This window comes from Bidens hawaiensis, unplaced genomic scaffold, assembly GCF_021521415.1.
Source record: "Bidens hawaiensis isolate Kalapana, Puna unplaced genomic scaffold, B.hawaiensis_p1.1 tig00067848_1, whole genome shotgun sequence".
Lineage (NCBI taxonomy): Eukaryota > Viridiplantae > Streptophyta > Magnoliopsida > Asterales > Asteraceae > Bidens > Bidens hawaiensis.
The window spans coordinates 50,085-63,646 of record NW_027502031.1 but is presented as its reverse complement, the minus strand read 5'-3'; the positions used below and the strand labels follow the sequence as shown (position 1 = coordinate 63,646).

Here is a 13,562-nt window from a genome sequence, read left to right as displayed (position 1 = left end):
TATACTCAATGAAAGTGTTCTTTCATTTCTTTATATTCTCTCCATACATCGTGTGATGTTGCTATTTAAAATTGTTATAAAACATTAATTATGTTGTATAACAATTTCCCTTAAAAGTCATACAAAGTTATAGAAATGTCACGTTCTTTTCTTTTCTAAAACTTTGATAGCCTTTTTAATTATCGAACGACCTAACCAGAATTCTTCCTGTCTTTTCTGTAAGACGTACCCTTCATAATTACGTAAAGTACGTTGCATAACATTATATTCTAGAACTAAATATGCTTTAATTACTGCTAGACCAACAAACACGCTCCAATTTCATACATCAGTTATTCTATTCATTATTCTATTGATTATTTAAATGAGGAATACTATAACTTTAGTCGTTACCATCTTCAACAGTTCAATGTACTTTATGTAAATTATTTTTTAGGGACGTAACCAAACGACGCAGTTGTTGACTATGTACACATGTTTCGCAAATTTTTTGAAGTTTAGGTCAAAATATTTATAACAAATTATTTGTGTAATAGATATTAATATCTAAATAAGATAGTTGACAGTATCCTTCTAAGTTCTAACGAATCCATTTCCTTGAAGCTATTAAGAAACTACATGACTCTTGCTTATTTTTAAATTTCATGTTTAGGCCCAAACGGTTATTTAGTTTTAATCATAACAAATAATTAATGATTAAACAAGTTCGTTGATCACTCAAATACAACTTCGATGGATTAAATTCGCATTATATGTTCCTCGTTGATAGCAAGATGACTCCACAATCAAATTGTTGTAATTAAGTCCCCTAATAGACTGGTTTGTGAAATTCATACAAATATATTTGTATAAAAATATAAAAAAAAATAATTTATAAGCATTGTTAAGTGTCAACGAGTTTTGGCTTTAACTGGTATTGAAGAGGGGGGGGGGGGGGGGGGGGGTGATGATTTGTGCTGGAGACCGTAAGATCTCAAGTTTGAATTCGATCCCAATCTGGTTTTCCTCGAAACAAGAGATAGTGAGCTTGGGTTAGCTAGCGCTTGTCAATGATAGTGAGCTTATGAGGCTCAACTTTTGTCATTGGTTAACCTCGGTTAACCGGACTTTATTGGTTGATCATTAAAAAGAATAAGCCAATTAAGTATTACACAATCTTCCAAAATTGATTAAAGCGAAATTGATTATTGCAAAATTGGTTATTGGTTTGTTTCAATTGGTTTTGTATGGTGGCACGTGTAAGGAAACGACATATTGACTTGTAAACAAAAGTCAAACCGCGTATAGTAGGTATGAAGGTTTAGAGCAGTTAGTGATGTCAGGGAATTTGACCCTTTTGGATTTGTCTTCTTAAGTCAATAACCATCCAAACAAACATAACAATTCTCAAGTTTTCTTATATCGAATGTAATCGGATATATTTATTAATTCATGTATTTATAATAGATGTTGTGAGGGAATATAATGTATAGAAGTCAACAACACTAAGCTTAAATAAACAATCAATCGTATTTTATCTTCATCGTGTCCTAATACACTTTACACAATTTGAGTAGAGTGATAAACGAGTCAAGTCACTTGTATACTACTCAGGATTGGCTACTAAAAAACTCGAAACAAGCCGAGTTTAAAGTAGCATGGGCTCGAGTATAAATTAAAGCTTATCTACTAAACGAGCTGGAGTGTGAACTTCACGAGCGTTATTTAGTATTTATATAAATATTATCATTTTTATTTTATATAATAGTATATAATTACATAATTATGTATAAAGTATAATAAAATAACTAATAAAAAGACAATTGTGTCTAAAAACATAAGAGATACTTAAACCATTGATAATAACTCTATAAAAAAAATAAAAAAAAAAAAGACTAGGATTAAGTGATTATAATTGTTTACCACTAACTAGTTACATCATTTCAATGAGACAGTAAACGAATAGGAAATCTCAGTTGTCGATAATTATAATTGTTTACTTCTAACCGGTTTTTATCATATTTTTAGAATATAGAATACTTCTTTTATTCGTCATTATATTTTTCAAAAATTATACCAATAAATCGATGATTTTTTCTTCAATATGAGTATACAATTTGTTACAGGCTCTTTTTTCTTTTTTCAAAAAAATAAAGTTTTAAAGTTGTTGATTGACCGTGTTTAATAATGCACCAGGATGGTGAGTGTCTTAATTCAAACTTTGCTTCCAAACCTTTTTCTTAGCTTTTACGTATTTTACGTCCACCCATTTTGAACATGATGTGGACGTCTCCTAGTGACTTTTTTTTAGCATAACTCCATGATAAAGAAAAATTAAATTTTTAATAATGATAGAAACTAGGGTATGAGTCGAGCTCAAGCTTCACAACTTATTCCAACTAGGACTTAAAGAATTATAAGGCAAGTCAAGCTAAAACTTTCTTAAATTAAACTAGCTTAGACGAGCTCAGGCTCGCCGCTCAGGCTCCCAGCTTGTTACACACAAACACAACTATGAGTGTGTCCATAAACCAAGATGATGTTCATAAATATACACATAAATAATTTTTTTTAAATGTGTAATTTTAATAATTAAATAGGTTTACAAAAACTATGCTATCATATTAATAAACTAAATCCTTAAGACGAAAAGATTTGAAGGTGGTTTGTATAAAAAATAAAACTGCACCTTGAGCGACTTTCGACCCATTGCCACTTCAATCGAATTTCTTGACTTGACCCGCAGGAAATAAAGCACGACCCAAATCATAGGATAAAAATCTGAAGCATTATACATATCATTTGACATTTATTGCTGCAGCCATGGTTCTTAGTTTCCTAGAAACTTCCAAAAAAGACGGTCGATCTTGTGGATCAGCTGACCAGCAACTTTGCATTAATGACTTCCATTCAGGATCACACCATGTCGGTATTGTAGGACGCAACATGTTGTTCACAATTCCTCCTATTAATAACCAAGCAAGCCATAAAATATACAAACTGTACAAGTATCATATTCCCTACATCTTAAGCAACGTTATAAAACTAAAAGCGAACAATCCTTTTAACGCTTACCAATTACATTAGCACAATGCATATTTGTATAAGGTTCGTCTCCGGTCAGCAACTCCCACATGACCATCCCGAACGAATAAACATCAATCTAATTTGAAAAGAGAAAATGCCAACAATATATCAAATTACCTTAAAATATTGTGTTATAAGGTAATAATAATATACCTTTTCTGTTACCATGTGATTTTTTTCCACTAAGAAGCTCAGGTGCCATCCACGGTAGGGTTCCAACGAACACCACCGGATACCATCGTGTGTTGTTTCACTTTTGATAAGCCGAGATCTCCTATCTAAAATATTTATAGAACTAACATTTATATGCAACAAGTATGGATGCATGTATATAGTTGTTTATCTAAGTTCACATAGATACCTTGCAAATTGGTCTGTGTGGATCTCTCATATTAACCAGCAGATTTTCACATTTTAAGTCGAAGTGAACAACGTTTCTTGCATGCAAATATTCCATTCCGAAAGCAGTATCCATGGCTATTATTAATCTTTTACGCCGATCTATAGTCCTGCCCAAAAAGATAGTTTTATATTTTAGACAACCAAAAACCAACTAAACTCATCAGGTTGTCATATCTAGCTCGTTTAATAAACAGGTCGTGTTGGTTTGATCAGTGTAACCTGTTTAGTTAAATATGTCTCCCTGTCAGCCCAATTGATTTTGGCTAAGCAAATCGACCCGTCAACCTGCTTATAACTTGATTATAGCCGGTTTACAGCCTGTCAAAACCGTCAACATGTTTGACTCGTTTATATAAATGAGTGGTGTCCAGGTTAACGATTCAACCAGCCAACCCGACACGACATGAAGATAACCACGATTTGTGTTGTCATATCCAACAAGTTTAGCAAACATGTTGTTTTCGGGTTATGTGTAACCCATTAGTTAAACATGTCACCCCATTGGCCCGTCAACCTATGTAATTAAACAGATCGACCCGTACAACCCTGGTTGTATGCTACAACCCATTTAACAAATTTACAACTCAATTATAACCAGTTTATAGCCTGCCAACCTCTTTAGATAAGCGGGGTCATGTTCAAGGTACACAATTTTAAACTAGTCGAGATTAGAGTTGTCTTTGACATAAATATATATATGGGTCGGGTTGGGTCGGGTAAGGGTTAACGATTCAACCGCCAACCCGACACGATTGACACCTATACCAAAAACGTTACAGTTACAAACATCTAAAAAGTGACAAAAGTTTGTACCTATCTTTTTTCTTTAAGAACTGTTTTAAAGACCCATTAATCATGTACTCTGTCACGGTAGCCAACGAACCATCAGGCCCGTCACGAACTATCCCATAAAACGATACAACATTTGGGTGGTGCAATGAACTTAACATCAAAGCCTCCTTCCAGAAATCTGCAATCTGTATTCAAAAAACAATAATTGTAAATTATGACCAAATTTAATAAAAAAACAATTTGACTGTATAAATATTACCATGCGTTCCCTTTCAGCTGGCTTCCGGAAAAGCAACTGGCTTTGATTCTCTTAATTGCAACATCCGAACCCTTCCACTTTCCATGGTAAACTGCTCCATATGTGCCGGATCCTAGCTGGCGTATTTCCTCCAGATCATCATTCTTTATGGTCTAAACATAAATATTAACAATATAAAATATAAGCTATTTTTAAACATTTTAACAATAATAAAAGTGAAACTGAACCTGCAGTCCCTTAGCAACAGCTTCTTCTTCGGCTTTCGTTTGTTCAATCTTGGAATTGCTTTCGGTTCCAGTATCAGAATCCAACTCCAAATCCTCGGGTGCATCCTAAAATGTTTAATTAATAATTAATAATAAATACTAATTCGCATCAAAATGTTATGAGGGTAAAACAGTAGTTTACTCACCGCAACATCCAACTCATGGGTTGTTTCCTCATTGACCTCAGCAGATTTCTCAGTATTTTCTTTAGCATCATTTTTTTCTTCATCACCACTTTCTAAAGCCACTTTTTTAACCGATTCAACAATTTCGGGTATATAATTCAATCTCTCAATTTTAATTTCTTCCTTTTCAGGAGAATGAAGAACACATTCAACATTCACTTCAGCATTCAACTGGCTTCCCTCTGTCTTGATCAATGACTCGGGCCCATGAGCTTTTCGGTCAACTAAAGCTGGCGATCGGTCATACCTGACTACAGATTCGTTAGGGTTTGAGTTTATCAAGTTAGCAGTAGACTGAACGGGTTCAAAAGTCATGTGGTGATCCTCTACATTGTAAGATTTTGGGATCAATTTTAACGGGCGTACAGGGTAACAATCTGGAATGTCGACCCCGTTATAACCGGTTAACTTAGGAGGTGATTCCACTAATGGACTTTTCAAAACACCATTTTCTTGAGGTGAAATAGATGCTTCGTTAGATGGAGACCCGATAACCGGACTTTGAATATCTCTCCATAAAGAATTTGAATTCGAGGGCCCATAAGCATATGGAAAATTCCCATTATTCGTAAACTCGTGCCTGTGACGCACATAAGGCGGGTGGGTATCTGGATATGCGGTGGGACCCACTGCAATAGCCGAATCTTTAAGGTAAAACGGCTGGGGAAACGGAGGGGGACAGTGGTCACAAACATTGTTTCCATCAAACATGTTGGTACCATGAAGCATGTTGTTAGGCAACCAAGGAACATTGTCTGGCGATCGGGACTGGTGGTCAACCGGTGAATACTGATTAACATATATTCGGTCTGAGTCACCAGCATAAGGTCCGTGGTAACATGCACACGAAGGCGGAGATTGATGCCTCGGGGAGTAATAAACCGGGCTCTGTGAACTCAAATGAGGGATAGTTAAGTGATGCAAGTTAACCGGTGCCATCGGGTCAAAATACTGCACATCATCTGTTATTTGAAAGTCGTTAAGACTGTTTAACGCATCTACATATCTCCTTTCATTACCATCGACATCAAGAAACTGTAACGGGTCGTCAAGTTCCGAACTTGAGTACAAAAACACTCGCAGTCTCGCGAACCCATCGTGGGGCCCCAACTTATCAAACTCCTCCATCATATTGGTTACGTCGTCATCATTGACAACCGACACAAGAGCATCAAGATCCTCATCTGGTTGCTTATATTTCATAATACTAACACCCTCAAACAACTCCTTCATCCTTGCCATCAATTCGTCAAATCCGATATCTCTGGGAACACTCAGTATCCGTGACTCACCGCCTACGTATACCGTCCTGCGGGGGGGGGGGGGGTAATATGGTACCATTAAAACTGCATAAGATCTTAACGCGAGGGTTCCGTAGTGAACCCGGAGAGGAGGTTATGTTCATTTGGTTACGTTAAAACCCTGATGATTTCATATGACAAACAACATTCCTGATTTGATCAGCCCCCTAACGATACAATTAAATCTAACATAATGGAAATGGAACATGTAAGAATGAAGAACCTGAAATGAAATGAGTGGTGGTGAGAAATGTGTGTGTACGAAATAGGAAAGATGCAGATGGAGAGAGAGAAGGGGAGCAGCAAAAACGCCATTTTTGTTGTTTTGATTGTTGATTCCGTGGAATGCCAGCCTGGATTACACGTGGCGGCATTGCGTCCCTTTCAGGTAACTGTAATCTCCGTGTACGGGAAATTGGGAATTTGAAAAGATCGAATTTCGGGGAAAAAAAATTGATATCCGAACCAAAACCGAAATAAATTTGATAAGAATTCTTATTTGGTTGTTCTAATCATATTCACCCGAATAACTAATTCATTTAATCCGATTACTTGGATTATTCGGATATCCATTTTAAAATTCGGATTGCTTGGATTATTCGGATATCCATTTAATCCGAATAAATTACATCTTTTTAATGGCATTTTCCTGTTTTATATGTTTACGTAGAGTAGTGTTTAAAGTTTAAACTTTGAATTTTTCTGTTGTGTATGGTTAGTGCGATTCCAAACTAATAAAATGTTATGAGCCAAAAATTAGAAAAAATTGTTATTCGGTTGATTTAGTATTATTCCATTAATTTATGATTATTTGGATTTTATCCGAATCCGAATTTATCTAATAAAATATCTCTAATTTGGATTGAATCAAATTTCGGATAGCATCCTAAAATTTTTAATTCTGAATAATGTGTTATCAAATCCGATGAACACTTCTACGCCCATCCAAATCCTAACTATATATTGATAATATTCAAGATTTCAAGGGAATCTCCTTTATCATTTTATTACTAATAGTTTTGTTAGGATTATATAAAGATATGGTCGTGTGTTGTATGAAAGTGAGGTGGCAAGGCGGTACTCTGCAGAAACACGCCCACACCTCTAGGTACCGTAAAATCAATACAATGGGGGATAAGATGTGACAGCAGGTTATGACTTCAGGGTGGTAGAAGGGTTCACTCATGGGGTATTATAGTCATATATCTATTGATGTGGTTCGATTTGTTTAACCATTATCATCCTAAAGGTCTAAATCGACATAGTCATCGTTCAAGTCAATTTAACAAGAGGACTTCGATGCAACTTCTTCCTAGGTATTTGGGCAAACCCCACTATCTATGGCCACTTCATCGGATTCAACATCTCAACTCGGATAAAGCCGCATATTACTTGTACAAAATCAGATTGCAAACATTAATCCATCGGGGAAGGTTCATGTGCATTTCAGTCTTAACATAAGAACGTGGGAAATAATAACAATTTATAAAAAAATAAGAACGTAAGAAACAATACCAACTACAATACCAATCTACACAAACAATTATTTATAATAACAAAGAAAAAAACCTAAAAATTACAACAAAAGAATCAAAATTAAGAACAAAACAATAACAACAAATACCAACAAATACTTATATCAACAAAAGAAAAATCTAATAATAACAACAAAATATAAATAAGCAAATACTTATAACGTCTCATAATCAAAAAGTAGCAAATACTAACAAAAAATAATTGCAAACACTTATAAAAATAAACCTAATAATAACAATAAATTGGTTCTCACTGTTTTCATGTTAAGAATAAAATGTATTTGATCCTAATTCTTAATCCATTAATGTCTAAATGATTACATAACTTAATATAAATACTACTCTAAATCATAACATATAAAAACTACACATGTTCTTTTTAATCTTTTCTAACTCTTGTTCACTTTCGTATGCATTCCCCCAACAAGCCTAGTAATTCTTCTATCTTGCACGAAAACAACAAATTAAAAGTGTGTTTGAGCATAACGTTATGTGGGGATGATAAAAACAACAATAGCTCAAAATTTAAACATACCTTATAACTTAAGCATATGGAGTACTGGTCTGGGAACGAAAAGATATACATTTGTATCTATCCTATTCGTTAAGACAAAATTCAAATCAATAACTATGTTTGTAGTGATGTTAAAACCTTGCCAAGCTGGTGAAGGTTGGTGTTTTGGACATATGATAACAAACATATTTGTGAGTAGGGGTGAGCAGAAAACCGAATTAATCGAATCGAAACCGAATTAACCGAAAAACCGAACCGGAGCATTAACCGACGGTTAATTTTTTGTTGTTTTGAAAAACCGAAATTTCGGTTTCAATTCGGTTATCCATTTTTAAAAAACAAAAAAAAACCGAACCGAACCGATTGATGATAATAAAGATTATTAAGATGATGAGAAATAGACTAAACTTTTAATATAGATAAATAAGATGATGAATGAAGATCAGGACTAAACTTTTAACGTATTTTAATTTTTAAACTCTATTTAGCAACTTTGCATTCGTATAGTTTTACGTAACACGTGCCTATTTTTGTTTTTTGAATTCAATATATACGTGGATTGTGGCACTCCAGCACGTTCTTATACAAGCTTAAAATATTCATTTTCATTTCTTATTTTTTTTTTCAATGTCAACACATAATTGAAAAAATAACCGTAAATAACCAAACCGAAACCGAAAACCGTAAACCGAACGGTTTGCGTATTCAAATAACCAATTACTTCGGTTTTGATTTGGATTTCGCCTAATAACCGAACCGATCCGAACCGTGCTCAGCCCTATTTGTGAGAGACAAATTTTGGGGCTGTTTGGCAAGTGCTGAACCATTTAGTGCTGAATGATTAAAAGGTCTGAATGATTAAGAAGCTTTGATCCGGTAAGTGCTGAACCAGTAAGTGCTGTTTGGTATGACATCTGAATGACTATGCAGAATGACTATTTACCCCTACAAGCTATTTCACCGTAACCGAACGGTTTGCGTATTCAAATAACCAATTACTTCGGTTTTGATTTGGATTTCGCCTAATAACCGAACCGATCCGAACCGTGCTCAGCCCTATTTGTGAGAGACAAATTTTGGGGCTGTTTGGCAAGTGCTGAACCATTTAGTGCTGAATGATTAAAAGGTCTGAATGATTAAGAAGCTTTGACCCGGTAAGTGCTGAACCAGTAAGTGCTGTTTGGTATGACATCTGAATGACTATGCAGAATGACTATTTACCCCTACAAGCTATTTCGTGCTGAATGAAATATATTCGTTTAGTCATGATCTTAATAACTGTACAGAATGACCAAACTTTCATTACAACCAACCAAAATACATCTTAAAAGTTAAAACAAACTTTTATTATAACCAACTTTTTTTGAATATTGTGCAACATTTTTAAATGCAACCTTTTTACACTCTAATGCAACTTTGATTATACTTCGGTTACAAAAATGCAACCTTGACGTAATGCAAGCATTATTACCTTTTTAATAACAAAAATTGAACCTTTTTTTAAAGTAAATGCAACTTTTTTACGAATCAGTTACAACAAATGCAACCATTCTTACACCCCAAATGCAATTTTATAACATAAACTCAATTGATGTTAATCCCCAGCATCCACTTGCATGGGTCTGGAGTTCGCCTCCGATTACTCACTTTTTAACTAGGTCCAAATTTCTGATAGAAATTGGGCCCATATCAGCTGTATATCTCAAAACGTTGAAATCATACTCAATTAGTCACACACTAACACTGCTGAAAAAGATACAATCTCTGGTTGTTTAAAATGACGATTTTCATATCATATATTTGTATAATAAAGAGCATATCCATTGTTTTATGGTTATATCAATTCACAATCATCAAGCTCATTTCAAAGAATGTAAACATACTAACCTTGTGCACACGTAACACTTCTCATAATGGACTAAAAGATCATCTAAACTGCTGCATTTCACAAGGCACTAACAAGATTTCTGTTTGGCAACGTAACAAATCAAGGGCATACAAGAAACATGATTCCCATGTTTATAGCATATTTATAATCACAAATTAAATATATGCATAAAAAAAGTTAACAAGTTTTTTAGCTTAACTTTAAAGATTGATTACGTAGCTCCCTGCACCCTTTGCTCCATACCATTTTACCAACCTTTTGTAAAGGGTCTGGCTTTCTACTTTCTCCAATTTCATTTTAATCCCAAGTTCAAAAAACTTGTAGTTGTACCTTGCTGCAACAATTCAATATTCTAAAATTCACATCAAATGAAAAAGAAAAACAAACGACTCATATTCAATAGAAATCAATTAAAATAGAAATCAGAAATTAAACCAGAAATCGATTAATCAGAAATTAAATCTGAATAGAACTAGAGAGATGTTAATGTGATGATCAACACCCATTAATGGTCTACAAACACTGTCTTTATTTGAAACCTACCAAAGTTGTTTACTTAAAAAAAATATATGTCTATTATACATAAACGTAAATGCATTGAAACCATATCCAAACCCTAAAGGTTAGAGAAAAACCTAAATCAATGAGTGTAAGGATTGGAATCGAGTAGAAATTGTACCTTGAATGGCGTCGAATAGGTTAAAATCGACCTGCTTGTTTGTGCGTTCAAAGGGGCAGAGATGACGAAAGGGGAAGTGCGTGGAATTAGTTGAAGGTGAGAAGGGTATGACGCAGGGCAATTAGGTCTTCCCTACCATTCAGCGCTGTTATGAATCTGAATGGGTAAGAGGCCCATTCAGCTTTCAGACATACCCTCTTATTAAACCAAACACTTCCAAGTCTGAGCGAATCATACATATATCTCTGAATGGTCCTGTAAAGACCTCAAACAAACAGGCCCGAAGTAAGAATCCGTCCAACCATTTGGAAGATTTTTGTTCTCTCTTTTCTTGGCTTTTTTAGCAAACAATTCCAAATATTTTCACCCACCTTACTTTTGTGTATCAACATTCACATGATATTTTCATATTCTTAAAATTAATTCATTGATCCATATATCAAGATTCCAAAAAACAATAAAAAATACGGAGCTCTAAACATATCTTAGATCTAGCATAGTCTAGCACAAGCTCAACACCATTTGTAACCTATGTGTTGAACATCCTTCGAAATTTGAACACAAGTGGTCAATACAAGTCATCTCTACCAGGTGTTTGGGATTTCTTATTTTGGCCTTCTTATGACTTATGGAAAAGTCATAACTTAAAAAAGTAATAACTTATCCAATTTCTCCATTCACATCATAAGAACTCCCAAACGTCATTTAACTTTTCAAAAAGTTTAAAAGTCACAAGTGAGCCAAACAATAGAATCCCAAACACCCACTAAAAGACACAGTTGGTTGATGATGAATGATCAAAACAAAAAACATGTGAGAGTGAATCTAATTAAGAATTTTGTGATTGAGGGCTCACCGTTGCCACTTTCGTGATATACATGTCAAAGAGGCGAGCGAGGGTTGCAACGTGATAGTTTTGGGACATGATGATGTTGTGTTTTGCGGTGGGTTGTTGGTCATCGGTTTTGAAAGAAAATGCAGGATGCATGTGGATTATTTTATGTTTAACTTTAAAGGTAAAAGTGTAAGTTTACATATATATAACATAGTTTTTTAACACCCATTCATTAATGACGAATAGTGTGCATGCGAAGTAAACAATAACTATGGCATGACCAGTGTTTTCTATAAATAAAACCTAAAACTTCATTATACTACAAAAACATTTACGTAATATTATGCTCTTTTTTTTATTAACTTTATAATACTTTAAAGAGAAAATTATGATTTGTGCCCTTGTGCTATATGGGCGGGGACACTTTGCAGATTCAATTCGTAAATTGAGTGATTAGTGATAGCGTACTTTTGCAGTGCGTACAAGTGTGCCCTTCCGTTAGTTGACCAGCTTACGGCAACGACATTTTGTTAATTTTCTCTTAATAGCAACAACAATAGTAACAATAAAAAGCACTTTATCTCCCTCGTCTCCCTCACCCCAACCAGCATAGCACCCCTAAAACACACCGCCACGGGGCTGTCATAATTGGCACTTGTTTAGACATGATAAGACATGCTTAGCAAAAAAGCGTGTTATACAATTTTATACTTTTTTTTAAAATAGTTAAAATTAAGAGGCTAGAGTACATCATTTCTCCTTGGTAAATACAACGTATAACTGTCATGCTCAAATCATCTAAGTCAATTGTTAAACAAGTCGTTTTCATGTTTGATACTTGTGCTCGTCTCTAACCTGTTAAACACCTTAAGACACTAACTGATGAACCCTAGGCCGCGCCACCATTAAATGGCGCCACCGTACAGCTTCTCATAAACACTAGGGGGCCACCGTCGGTAACTGTTAAACAAACATCTTCAACTCGTCAGTCCCCACTGATACATCACGTTCGTCCATATATTGTCTACGTCGTTGTAATTAGATTTCAAAACTCAAATTGAAGCCTAATATTGTTCAATCGGTGCCCAATCAATGTTCAAGAAGTCAAGATTTGAAATTTGAAGGTTGATTTGCAGTCCTCATCGTCAACCGGACTTCAAAAATCAAATCGAAGCCTAATACTTGTTCAATCAGTGCTTCCTCTTCTTCCCGTTTTAGCTATTTGTCTCCTGGTTGAACTCCAACTTCAATCAGTGCTTGATAAAATTCAGTCACAGTGTAGATTGAATAATGCAGTCACAGTGCTTAGTAAACATTGGATTTGGATACCAAGAAATTGGAATAGATTGAATAATGGAGTCATGGTGTTTGATAAAACGCATCCTTTTGTTTATAGGCATGTTTTATGATAATGATATTGGTTTGGAAACCCTAACTGGAATTTGTGAAACATGAAGTGTTGAAGGTGGTAATATATATTTCATATTCTGTAATAATATCAAATAGCAGCTTAGTTCACATGGTAGTCTTCGTGGTTGTTAAAACGGAGAGCTGGGGTTCGAATCCCGGTCTCTCCATTATTTTGGAAGATTATTTTAGATAGAATTATAGGCTTAGGGGTAAAATGATCATTTAATTATTTTCTTGAACATGACGGAAGGGCACACCTCTTTTGCATCCCATTCCTTAGACAAATCAATAGGAAATGCCACAAGCCATTGTTGTTCATTTGACGATGAACCACTCCAATACAACAAGCTAAAGTGACTTCTACGCTTCGCCCTCGGTGTGTAGGGCCACTCCCCATGTGCTAGCCCCACAAAAAGTAGAAGTGAGATAA

At 34.8% G+C, this 13,562-nt stretch overlaps 1 pseudogene; it reads right to left on the bottom strand.

The window, feature by feature from the left end:
- Positions 1–2,697: 2,697 nt before the first annotated feature.
- LOC143605080 (uncharacterized) lies at positions 2,698–6,212 on the bottom strand (annotated as a pseudogene).
- Between the last annotated feature and the right edge of the window lie 7,350 nt (positions 6,213–13,562).